General features: G+C 35.2%; 1 protein-coding gene across 4 annotated transcripts in view; it reads left to right on the top strand.

Annotated features, from left to right (window-relative positions):
- The window catches only part of LOC132133354 (serine/threonine-protein kinase BRSK2-like), a 209,140-nt gene that overhangs the window by 63,800 nt on the left and 132,617 nt on the right, over positions 1 to 12,723 (top strand). Inside the window, exon 1 of one of the 4 annotated variants that reach the window (XM_059546139.1) lies at positions 6,993 to 7,101. The exons of the other annotated variants lie outside the window; for them this stretch is intronic. The gene's annotated coding sequence lies outside the window, so the exon portion shown is untranslated. Of the gene's footprint in view, positions 1 to 6,992; positions 7,102 to 12,723 lie in introns of those variants that run through there. 4 annotated transcript variants of the gene reach the window in all.

The following is a 12,723-nucleotide window of genomic DNA, read 5'->3' as shown; positions in this document are numbered from 1 at the left end:
GCTCCTAATGCATTGATTTGCCCGGCGTTTGTCTGGTCTGATGTGACTTTCTGATGTGATCTTTAAGAGGCAGACGGCCCTTCTTTTAGCTTTATTTACAACCTTATCTCTTTTGTGTAGGCTGCAGGAAGACCTATGAGTGCAAGTTTGGCCAGAAGGTATTGATTTGATATCTGAAGGGTTGTAAGATGAATGAGGTGTTTGGAGATGAAATGTTAGTGTGCTTAAAGGTGTTGTACAGAGGAACCATTGCTCAGCGGGTGTCTCAGTGATCAGGTTTGTCCCACGAGAACATCATCTTCTCTAAACTAAACCAATTATAAATGAAAGGCCACAGGCATGCTTTGTAGTCTGGACCCTTGTTTTTATTTGTATTTTTTGTTTTGTTTTGTTTAATAGCTTAGGCACATTTGTTGTCTGGGCCCATGTTTTTTTGTGGCACACTTAATCTGGCCCCACATCTTTTGTTTTGCTTGGTTTGGCTTGATAGCTGGAGCCATGTTTTTGTTTTGTTTTGTTTTCATAGTTTAGACAAACTTTGTCGGGCACAGCTTTTTGTTTTGATAGTGGAAGCCATGTTTTTAGTTATGTTTGTCTTGTTTTTGTCTGGCACAGTTTTTTGTTTTAATAGCTGGAGCCATGTTTTTTCCCCCGCTCATATTTTGTTTGTTTGGTTGAGGTTTAATTATTTATTTTTTTTGTTTTTTTTAATAGCTTAGTGTTTTGTTTTGATAGTTGGACCCAGGTTTTTTCCCATATCTTAGGCACACTTAGTCTGGCCTCGTTTTTTGTCTTGTTTTGGTTTAAGCTTTGTATTGTTTGATAGTTTAGGCACACTTGTAGCCTGGACCAATTTTTTTGTTGTTTTGTTTGTTTCGGTTACATTGCTTTGGCACACGTACAGTACCACATCTTTTTCACATGTTTAGTCTGGCCCTCACACTTGGTCTTTGTTTTATTTTAATAGCTTAGGCATACTCAGTCTGGCCCCAAATGTTTTGTTTTATTTTTAGTTTGGTTTGGTTTGATATTTGAGGTGTGATGAGATGAATGAGTGTTTGGAGATGAAATGTTAGCATGCTTGAAGGTGTTGTGCAGAGTAACCGATGCTCAGTGGGTCAGGTTTGTCCAACAAGAACATCATCTTTAAAATAATTCAGAATGAAAGCCACTCCATCCTTGATGTCAAGTCCATTTGAATGGCTTGGCTTTCTAAATCAAATTTTCGGACCAGTGAGATTGGCTTTGTAGTGCATCGGTGTGGAAGAGCATGGTCTGCTGGTTTATGATGTGGCCTCTGGTTTTGAGAAGGTTAGATCACTTTCTCTTTTTTCTTTCAGTCTCTCTCCTCAGTAAGCTGCTTGCTCACATCCTAGATGCCATGCTGAGCCGGCGACTGGGCCAGGTGGCATCATGTCACACCCAGTGCTGACACACACTATACTAACACACACATTTTCATACCTCTGTGCTCACCCACCATGATTAGATGCAATTTTAGCCTCTTTTTGCTTCTCTTTTATCTTGCCCTACATGTGGCATGTGGTGCTGCAATTTGCACCCTAGACACTATTGTTCTGTTTGGCTGGATGGGATGTGCCAGACAGGGCTAGTTTAGGCACAGTCCAGTCTGGCCCCATGAGTTTGGTTTTGTTTGGTTTAGTGTGATTTTTTCTTTGATTGCTTAGGTACATATTATAGTTTGGATCCATGTTTTTTGTTTTGTTTTGACCGCTTAGACACACTTTGTTGTCTGGCCCCAGTTTTCTTTTAATTGTTTTTTTTAAGATTTGTTTGTTTTTGGTTTGAGTTGTTTGTTTGTTTGTTTTATTTTGTTTTGATAGCTTAGGTACACTCTGTAGTTTGCCCCAATCTTTTTTCTTTGTGTTTAGTTTTGTTGTTGTTGTGTTTGTTTGTTTTTTGATAGATTAGGCAGTCTGGCTCCATATTTGTTTTATTTTATTTTTGGTTGGTTTTGTTTTGGTTATTTAATTTAGCTTTACTTTGCTTTTGCTTTTAATTTGGTTTATTTTGGTTAGTTTTAGTTTGTTTGGTTGGACAAACAAAAATTCTTAAGGTTTTTTTTTTTTTATGTCTAACTTGGAGAATTGCACGAAATGATGATGCAAACTGCCAGGTTCTGTGTCTTGCTCAAGGACACTCTGCAGGGGACAGTCGGGTGTTCATAGAGTCTGAATCTTGTGGAGAAAAAAATTGAGATAATGACAGACAAAGACATGAATCACTCAGTCATGCTGTTACTGGTGGCATATCTGGACATCAGTTTGCCAACTGCAGTTTCTTCATGCTTGAATTGATTGATTGATTGATTAAAATTCATATTATACCATATATTACCACGACTTGTTTTGTTCATTTTAAGCAGTGCAGCTTTTCTGTGTCTGGTTTTCTGTACAGTGTGTTTTGAAACCCATTTGACTTTATTTGAACCTTATTTGAACAGATCAAACAAAAGTATGATTAATGTATAATACTATGGTTATTCCAATACCATTTTACAAAATTTGAGTATGTGAGTTGGTTAATTTCAGTTAAGCATATTTTTGTTCACTTTAATTTACCAATTTATGATATAACCAATCAGAGATTAATTAATCGCATCATGTGGTTAAGGTTAAAACAGTCTCAATAAGAGCAACATGGCCTATTTTATACACTTAACTACTGAACAAAAGGGGAACCCAAGAGAACAAAGTGTCCTTGGGAGCTCTGTGAGAGAAAGAGAATTTGAGGGAAGTTTGTGTTCATCATGGTCTTGTGCATGTGTGTACGAGTGTTTCTCGCAGTGGATTGACGAGGAAGAGTGTGTGAAATGGTGTTTCTATAAATAGCACTTCGCCTGTGCACCTCAGATTAGGAGTCAGGATTTGCCATGAGTGGCGTCACTCAACGGTCAGAGATTAGAGGGCTTGTGTTTACCTGTGTGTTTGCTCTGATAGCGTTGCTGGAGATGAACGTGTGTGGGTCAGGATAGATACAGATAAAATATGACATTTCCCCAAAAGGACTAAGGGAATTTGAACATTTTAGGTTATGTTCAAACATAAAATCTGAAGAAAAGTTGGTTTTAAACATATTTGTGCCACTTTTATTGATAGAAAGCTCAACAGAAAACAAAATATGATGTGGGAACACAATTAAAACATGTCATGAGCCAGATTCAAACTCATTTCTCCCATATGAGCCCCACAGCTCAATGTGTCAGAGCGAACCAGTGGGCCACGGCATGATTTTTGATTTCTAAGCTGGATGAGACTTTGGTTATTCAAACAGACTCCGTAATGAGAGTGGTTCACCTGATAAGCTCTGCTCAGCGAGTACTAAAACACGATGTGAATGCTGAAATGTAATTAAGAGATGATGTAATACAGAGGAAAAATGAATCTTCTGAGTAGGATCTTTGTAATACAGAGAACAAAGCTGCTACGTTTGGTTATTTTTGGTTTGAACTGGTGATTATGAAAGTGGTGAACATAAGAGTCGGCCTGGCCTATAATGACAGAAGTGATCAATACTGTATACTGTTAAAGAACCTTCCATTCATCACAAAACTGGGTGACATTTCTGCTTTACCATAATAATGCTTGTATTTTAGTCAGATTCAATCAATATTTTTGATAAATCCTTTATGTTGGATGTTTCTCTTTACACTTTCTGTTGTGAGAATTATCTTTCGACTGTTGCTATATACCAATATGTTTTTTTTTTTATCAAAATTTTAGTAAATATTAATTAATAAATATTCATTTATAATTTTTTTTGCAAGTTTCTCTGACCATAGAAAAGGACAATTATCTTATATTATACAATACTGGTTACAATTTTTTTTCCCTTGACACAGTGTAATTAAACAAATAATTACATATTAATAATAATTAACAGCATGTAATTGCTTATATATTATGCATAGTTTACTGTTACTATAGTAAGTACATGTAACATATAACCTGTAGCATCTAAAATAAAGTATAACCAAGATTGAACTTAATTTACATTATTATTATTATTTTTATTATTATATATATATTTATATATATATATATATAATTTCTTTAATGAATAGACCTGGCAGTATCGTTGACTTTTGTAATACTTATATGTAAGGTCAATAATTTACACTAGCTGTCAAAAGTTAGCATTTTGGTTTTATTTGATGAAAAACGCAGTAAAACAGTAATATTATAAAACATAGTTACAATTTAAAATAACAGTTTTCTATTTGAATATTTTAAAATGTAACTTATTCCTGTGATGCAAAGCTGAATTTTTAGCATCAATATGTTTCAGCATCAATATTTAAATTTATGCATTTAGCATACGCTTTTATCCAAAGCGACTTACGTTGCATTCATGCAAACATTTTTTACCTAGAATGTGTTCCCTGGGAATCGAACCCACAACCTTTTGCACTGCTAAAGCGATGCTCTACCACTGAGCCACAGGAACACTATAGGATTTAGGATGAGTAGTGTACATGCAAATACATACAAGGAGGTAACCTTGACATAATCATGATTTGCCATCTACTGTCCGAAACTGATGCTTTAAGATGTTTCCTAGGTAGGCATCTCACTAGGGTTTGGAACAGAGTCTTAAACTTTGTGGCTTGTGTGTTTCATGTGGATGTGCGTAAGAGCGTGTGCTGCACTGCAGCGCTTTATGAATGAAAATCCCAGGAAGTTTCTTCCCCCTCCTGCGCTTCTGGCCTCTGTTTCTCTCTCTGGAGCTCGGGCTCTTTATCGCTCTCTTTCAGTCGCTGACTCACAGGAAGTGATGACTCCAGCAGCGCAGCACAACACAGAGATACAGAGATGACTATCAGCCTTACCATGATGCTCTGCAGTCGCATGTATTCATAACCTATACAGTGACTCACACTATGAATGTACAGATGGTGCATTAGTGATGTCATAACCTCATTTAAATATAGATCAAAGACATCAGAAGCAGTGGCGTTGTGTAGTGGTTGAGACTCAAGAAGGTTGTTGGTTTGTTTGTAAGACACATAAGTTAATTTTTTCTAAATTTTCTTATGTTTATTTGAATCTATAATATTTGAATATGTATAATTTATTTATATTCGTCCCAAACCCATAAAGGCTTCGTTAATCTTCGGAACACAAGTTAAGATATTTTGGATAAAAACGGAGAAGCTTATGACTGTCCCATAGACTGCCAAGTAGATTAAACTGTTAAGGTGCAGAAAATTATGAAAAGCATCTTCAGAATAGTCCATCTGTCATCAGTGGTTCAACCGTAACGTTATGAAGCGACGAGAAAATACTTTATTATGTTAAGAAAACAAAAATATGACTTTATTCAACAATTTGTCTCCGATTCTCCTTCGTTCAGCTCATATTCTCCAAAATGGCGCTACGGTGATGCGGACAGAAAATTCCCGTGCAGTTGGCTTTTTACATTTTTTAAAATGTTTTTGGTATGAAACATTTGGTGCTTTTGTGGTTAATTTGTACATTCTCATTTGTATGTCTTTGTATGATCTGGTTGCATCCCATTGATGATTAGATTCAGGGATGAACCTCAGTGCGTTTTTGTTGTTGTTTTTTTGTTTTAAATCGTAAGTTTTTTTTTTTGTACGAAACAGTTGGTGAATGTGTGGTAAATTCGTACATTTTGATGTTCAGACGTTTTTATATGATCTGCGTACACCCCACTGACATTTAGGTTTAGGGATAGACCATTGTGCTTGGTTGTTGTTTCTTTCAAAAAATCTTAAACTTCGTTTTCATATTAAACAATTTGGCGAATTTGAGGTCGATTCGTACAGTCTCATTCATATATTTTTGTATGATCTTCTTACGCCCCACTAACTTCAGATTTAGGTGTGGACATTGGTGCTTATTACAAACGTTGATACAAATTTGCCACCAATTCTCCAAAATGTAAAATAGTAAAATTTCCTCAATAAATGTTTTCACAAAGTAAACAATCAAGATTCTGATTCCCTATCCCTAAACATAATTCCAGGACTTGGAACATGTACTACTTCTACACTACAGACAGCAGCAGACAGTGCTCAGGCACCAGTTTGCTAAAGTTGTCTCTGGGTGTTTTTGTTTGTGTTAGTAGCACTGCTGAGGGAGTGTTTTGTAGGGCTCAGAAAGCTCTGGAAATCAACAGGAAAAGCAAGTTCAAGCACATGCAGATTCTCCACCCGCTACGTATGTTTGGTTTTCAGCGTTCTGCCGCAAACAGCTTGACGAGTGGAGCTCCGCATTGCTTTGATTAGCAAACGGAGACGTTCCTCTGCGTAAATCTCACGCGTCACGCTGAAACTTTGGAAGCCACTTCCTCGTCTGATTTTGACTCCTCATCCTTGCTGCTCCGAGGAGTTTCGGGAAAGGGGTGTTGAATTGATCTTATGGCAAACGATGAGCCCTGAATCCCCCATCGGTTACATAAAAATGTTGAATTATTAAGTTGGTGATGTGAGAGGGAAAAGCCCCCCCCCCTCAGCTGCACTCTGCCAGCCAATCAGAGCGCAGCAAGGCTGTATTTGGGTCACGGTAGTGCATTTCTTTTGCGTGGTTGGCAGATGTATTGTGCTGTAATCTTCCCCAAAAAGAGATGAGGGGGTTTAAAGCTATCTTCCCTCAAATTTAGTAACTTCTCTTTCCTTCCTTCCGTCAGGTTTCTTCACAATAAATGCCTGTCTGAATGCTTTGTCTTTTATGTTTGTGTCTTTGTCTATGCTTTTGTCCCAGATAATCAATAAAATGGCTGTTAATTAAATTCAGATGGTAAGTTTCTGCTTTGTAAGTCATTGATTTCTTAGCCTTCTGCTCATTAAAGCTGCTCTCAACTGCTGCAGTTAAGTGGTGAATGAACGAGAGTCCCAGGTTTGGGAGCGCTGGGGTTTGCAGCGGTGAAAGATTTCCTCCTCTGCTGGTGGGAACTGATTAGTTTTGACTCGTATGATAGCGGCGGCGCTGGTTTGTGTTACGGGATGCGTGGTGTGCGATCGGGTCGGGAACGGAGGGGAATTGATAGTGACAGATTCTATGCACCTGCAATTAATTCTGGCGGTCCGTGTGAAGCTGTGATGAGCAGGTCGTGCATGTGAGAGAAATGTCCTCTCTGTGTGAGGAGATGCACACAGCGTTTCTGGTGTGTGTGTGTGTTTATGTGAGGCTCTTTGTAAATCTGTCTTCATATTATTTGTGTTGCTCTAAGGTTTCTTGAGTTTTTTCTCTTTGAAAGACATTAACCTGTTGTGAAGGTTTTTTTTTTTTTTTTTTCTCATGGGAAAGAAACCAGAGGGAAAGAATGAAAGGTGAAAATAAAACCCTTTGAGGCCATTTTACATTTTTAATTTGTTCATACTTGTATAATTAGATGAAGTGACACCAAAAAGGATTTGGATTATAAAAAGGTGGAATTAATTTCATAACTTCAGAATTATTTTTTGAAGTTTATTATCTTTTAACCAAAAATGTTTTTTGCAGTTATATATACTATTTTAACTAATAATTATATTGTTTTATTGGTAAATACTACTACTACTACTACTAAGACATAGTAATACAAAAAATGTGACATTTGTTCATAAAGTATTATTATTAGTAACAGTATATTGTATTATTTATTTTGATTATTTGTAAATATAATAGAAGTAGTAGTTTACATTCATTTTATTATTATTTTTTAATTAAAGTTATCTTATTAAAATATAATGATGCATCAACAAAACAAAATAAATAACAATATTCAATTCTGGTTTAAACTGTTTGTTATTATCAAAAAATATACTGTAAATTATTATAATAGTTTACCTCATGATGGAATATGATACTCTAATTTCTAATTAATTGCTACTTTTTTGTTTAAATAAACTAAAATGTATTAATAAAAGTAGCAATTAATTAGATGTAATAGCAGTAATAAAATAAGATGCTTTAATATATATAGTATTATTTTATTATTGATTATTATTTTATTATTAAATTGATAACCGATAAGATATTATTTTTATTATTATATCAATTCTATATTATTTATGGTAATATTCTAAGTACTATTTTTTTTTTTAAGTAGGTTTAATAATAATATTAAAATATTACTTTTTTTGTAACAGTATATATTTCGACAATTATTAAAATATAATTTTTAAAAGATATTATATGAATTAATTTTATCTTATTAAAAATATATGTTAAGTAACAAAAATAGAAATTAATTAATAAATAATAATAATAATATTAAAACAATTTTATGTTTCATGTTTAGTCATAAAACGTTCATATACATAACAGTGTATATTTTATTGTATCATTTAAATATGTATTGGAATATTTATTTATTTATTTTTTGCTTGTACTTGTTCTATAAAATAAATGACACTTGGTTTGATTCAGATTTTTTATTCTCATGCAGTGATATTTGTATATTTATTACATGTGACATCAGTGTTCAAATATTTATGTGACACTCTGTTATGCACTTGACATCTTCAGTATCATATTCCATTACGATATTAAACATTCCTTTTATTTTATGTCTTCTTTGACAGAAAGTATTACACTTGACAGTCATCCTGTCAAATAACTTTATATCCATCCATCACATTATATAATAACTGCACAGTTCACCACACATGAAGTGCTAGATGAGAAACAGACTCGGCGTCCTTCTCCGAACCATTGCAGTGGAATACACTTTAACAGTTTGTTGGTGATCTCTAAAGTTACTTGAACCGCAGTTACTTGTTTACCACACCATGAGTGTTTCACCCGGGGTTTTATTCGGTCAACAGCGTGTGTCAGAAATGACTTCTCAGCTCTTGTAAGAAGGTCATCTGTGAATCAGTCATAACATATTATCTCACCATTTTGATGCTCAGCTGTTATTTGGTCTCATGCACAGATAAACAACTCCATACTGTATTTAACAGGATATGGAGAGGAAGCGTTTTTATTAGGCCAGTGGATAAGGTGGGTCATTTTTCACTAATGTGTACCTTGAAATCATCAACTAGTTTCCACCGCACTGTTTACCGCAAAATCATTTTCATATCTGATTTTACTTCCCACTCTAAAACAACACCCACAGAAAACCACACGTCACCACAAATCCCGTCTTTAATTAAATGAAAGTAGGTGAATGGATTTCATCAGATAGGGTTTTCTCTTGTTTGTCAGTGTTATTGAGTCTTTTTTTATCCGATGGGACTCATTTGGAAGACAAATTGCATCTTGTCCCTTCCTTCCTGATCACCGGGCGCTCCAGGGACTCCTCCTGAATGCTAACAGGGATGTTTCTGTCTGATAGCGTTGAGGTCTACTTTACGACTCGTTCTGCCCAAGAACTGACTGACTGACAAATAAAGCGACTGACCACAGTTCAGGTCCATATCTGAAATCTAGGGAGGGTTAATGTGAATTTATACTGTATTACAACAAATCACAATATATAGTTTTGCTAAATTTAGTGGCATTAACCTTATAAACTTTGCCTCTCAACTAGTGTTCATTGTAGCATATGTACCTTCCTAAATACTGTACGGCTTTGTGTGCTGGCGTACTCATAAAAAACACAGACACCTAGAAATGGCATAAACATGACAAGCTGTAATCTATTCATTTAAAAGTAGTGTAGCTAGATTTAAGGTAATACTGTTGAAAAAAAAGTAAGTTAGTTAGGTCAAAAAAAAAAAAAAAACTAGTGTTATATGACAGTTTAATTTAATACTACTATGTATTATTTTTTTTTATATACATTTGGTATGTACAGTACAGACCAAAAGTTTGGACACACCTTCTCATTCAAAGAGTTTTCTTTATTTTCATGACTATGAAAATTGTAGAGTCACACTGAAGGCATCAAGGGCTATTTGAGCAAGAAGGAGAGTGATGGGGTGCTGCGCCAGATGACCTGGCCTCCACAGTCACCGGACCTGAACCCAATCGAGATGGTTTAGGGGTGAGCTGGACCGCAGACAGAAGGCAAAAGGGCCAACAAGTGCTAAGCATCTCTCGGGGAACTCCTTCAAGACTGTTGGAAGACCATTTCAGGTGACTACCTCTTGAAGCTCATCAAGAGAATGCCAAGAGTGTGCAAAGCAGTAATCAAAGCAAAAGGTGGCTACTTTGAAGAACCTAGAATATGACATATTTTCAGTTGTTTCACACTTTTTTGTTATGTATATAATTCCATATATAATTCCAAATGTGTTAATTCATCGTTTTGATGCCTTCATTGTGAATCTACAATTTTCATAGTCATGAAAATAAAGAATACTCTTTGAATGAGAAGGTGTGTCCAAACTTTTGGTCTGTACTATATATATATATATAGATATAGATATAGATATATAGATATAGATATATAGATATAGATACAGTAAATTGTGAAATATTATTTCAGTTTAAAATAATTATTTTCTTTTTGAATATATCTGTAAAATTATTTATTTCTGTAATACAAAGCTGTATTTTCAGCATCATTGCTTCAAGTCTTCAGTGTCACATGAAATCATTCTAATATGCTTATTTATTTAAAAAATAAATATTTGGTAACATAATAAAAGTCCTCAATGTATCTTTTGGTCAATTTAATGGGTCCTTGCCAAATAAAAGCATTACTTTTTTTCTTTTTAAGAAATCTTACTTAACCCCAATACCCTTTGTTTATTCATTTTTTTTTTTATTAACAGTGCATACATATTTTAAGCCAGCTCTTGTCACTTTTATCTTTTAATGATTCATGAATACAGTATGCCTCTCTTTTCCTTATTCCCTTATTTCCTCTTTTCCCAGCACACACTATTAACCCATTAACCTTCATCATTCAGCAGCCTTTCTAAAGGTCTCTTCCTCTCCGTCGCGTCGCACCTTTACTCTGTCCACGAACCGAGGAATGAGTGTAGAAACCATGGTCAAATGTGTCGTTCGCTCTGTCTGGATGCCTCTTTTCTTTGCATGCACTAAATTCAATAAAAGAATGTTCCCAATTGTAATGCTTGTCAAGATTTTTTGTACCAAATCCACTCATAATTTAGTTTCTCACTACCTTCTTTCTGACGCTTTGAATTGAAGTTGAAACTGCTTAGATAATATGACCATTTCGAGTAAAATAAAATATTTAATGGGCAAGGCAAAAAAGTATGCGGGACTTAATTTTATCCAGTTGATTGGATCATGAAAAGTGGACGTTACTAAATAGAAACCTTTAAAATAAGGATTCTGAAACACTTTTGTTTTTCTATTGAGATAATACGTACCAATGAATTATTCATAACTGATCTTACCTTTATCATACTGCTCTGTCCCTTTAAGACTAAGACTTCATAAATATTAGCTCTGTTTTGATTGGCTAACTCATGCGTAGCTGCATTATTCGCGCTGTCGTTAGGAAGTGTAAACACTGTGTGACAACACCAATTACTTTGTGCGGATCATCATATCTGAATTGTGTGTGGAGACTGAACACACACACTCACCCATCAGGATTTTCCATGATTATTTCGTCTGGTCTGATCTTTGCAAGACTCGCGGCTGTCATGAGCTCCGTCAGCCTTGTGTGCAGCTAAGAGGCTTGAGAGGCAATTTGAATCATTCATCCCATTATTTTCATAAAATATACATAAATTCATGGAGTGTAATAGCCTGCTTCTCTTGACTACTGTCTAATGTATTGCCAAATTAAATAATTATGTGCATTTGAGCAACACAGGAATATTTGGTTTTAACAAATTTGTCCAAGCCATCAAACCCAAAGTTTGTAGATTCAGGAACTGATGAAGGTCCTATCTCATTCTGAAGAACAGCACTTTCCAGTTTATGCATTTTACTACCTTTATGCCAGTAACCATTGTTTTATTTCTTTAATGCAGTATTCTGCACTACAGAGCATAAACTGCAAAAACTGTGTCTCCATCCAAGTACTAATTGACTACATTAACACACTTATGAGAGTTATTATACAAACCAGATTCCAAAAAAGTTAGAACACTGTACAAATTGTGATTAAAAAAGGAATGGAATAATTTACCAATCTCATGAACTTATATTTTATTCATAATAGAATATAGATAACATATATTAAATGTTGAAAGTAAGACATTTTGAAATGTCATGCCAAATATTGGGCCATTTTAGATTTCATGAGAGCTACACATTCCAAAACAGTTGGGACAGGTAGCAATAAGAGGCTGGAAAAGCTAAATGTACATATAAGGAACAGCTGGAGGACCAAATTGCAACTTATAAGGTCAATTGGGAACATGATTGGTATAAAAAGAAACTCTCAGAGTGACAGTGTCTCTCAGAAGTCAAGATGGGCAGAGGATCACCAATTCCCCCAATGCTGCGGCGAAAAATAATGGAGCAATATCAGAAAGGAGTTTCTCAGAGAACAATTGCAAAGAGTTTGAAGTTATCATCATCTACAGTGCATAATATCATCTAAAGATTCAGAGAATCTGGAACAATCTCTGTGCGTAAGGGTCAAAGCCGGAAAACTATACTGGATGCTCGTGATCTTCGGGCACTTAGATGGCACTGCATCACATACAGGAATGATACTGTAATGGAAATAACAACATGGGCTCAGGAATACTTCCAGAAAACATTGTTGGTGAACACAATCCACCGTGCCATTCACCGTTGCTGGCTAAAACTCTATAGATCAAAAAAGAAGCCATATCTAAACATGATCCAGAAGCGCAGGCATTTTCTCTGGGCT

This window comes from Carassius carassius, chromosome 50, assembly GCF_963082965.1.
Source record: "Carassius carassius chromosome 50, fCarCar2.1, whole genome shotgun sequence".
Taxonomy (NCBI): Eukaryota; Metazoa; Chordata; class Actinopteri; order Cypriniformes; family Cyprinidae; genus Carassius; species Carassius carassius.
This window is presented reverse-complemented; position numbering and strand designations above follow the sequence as displayed.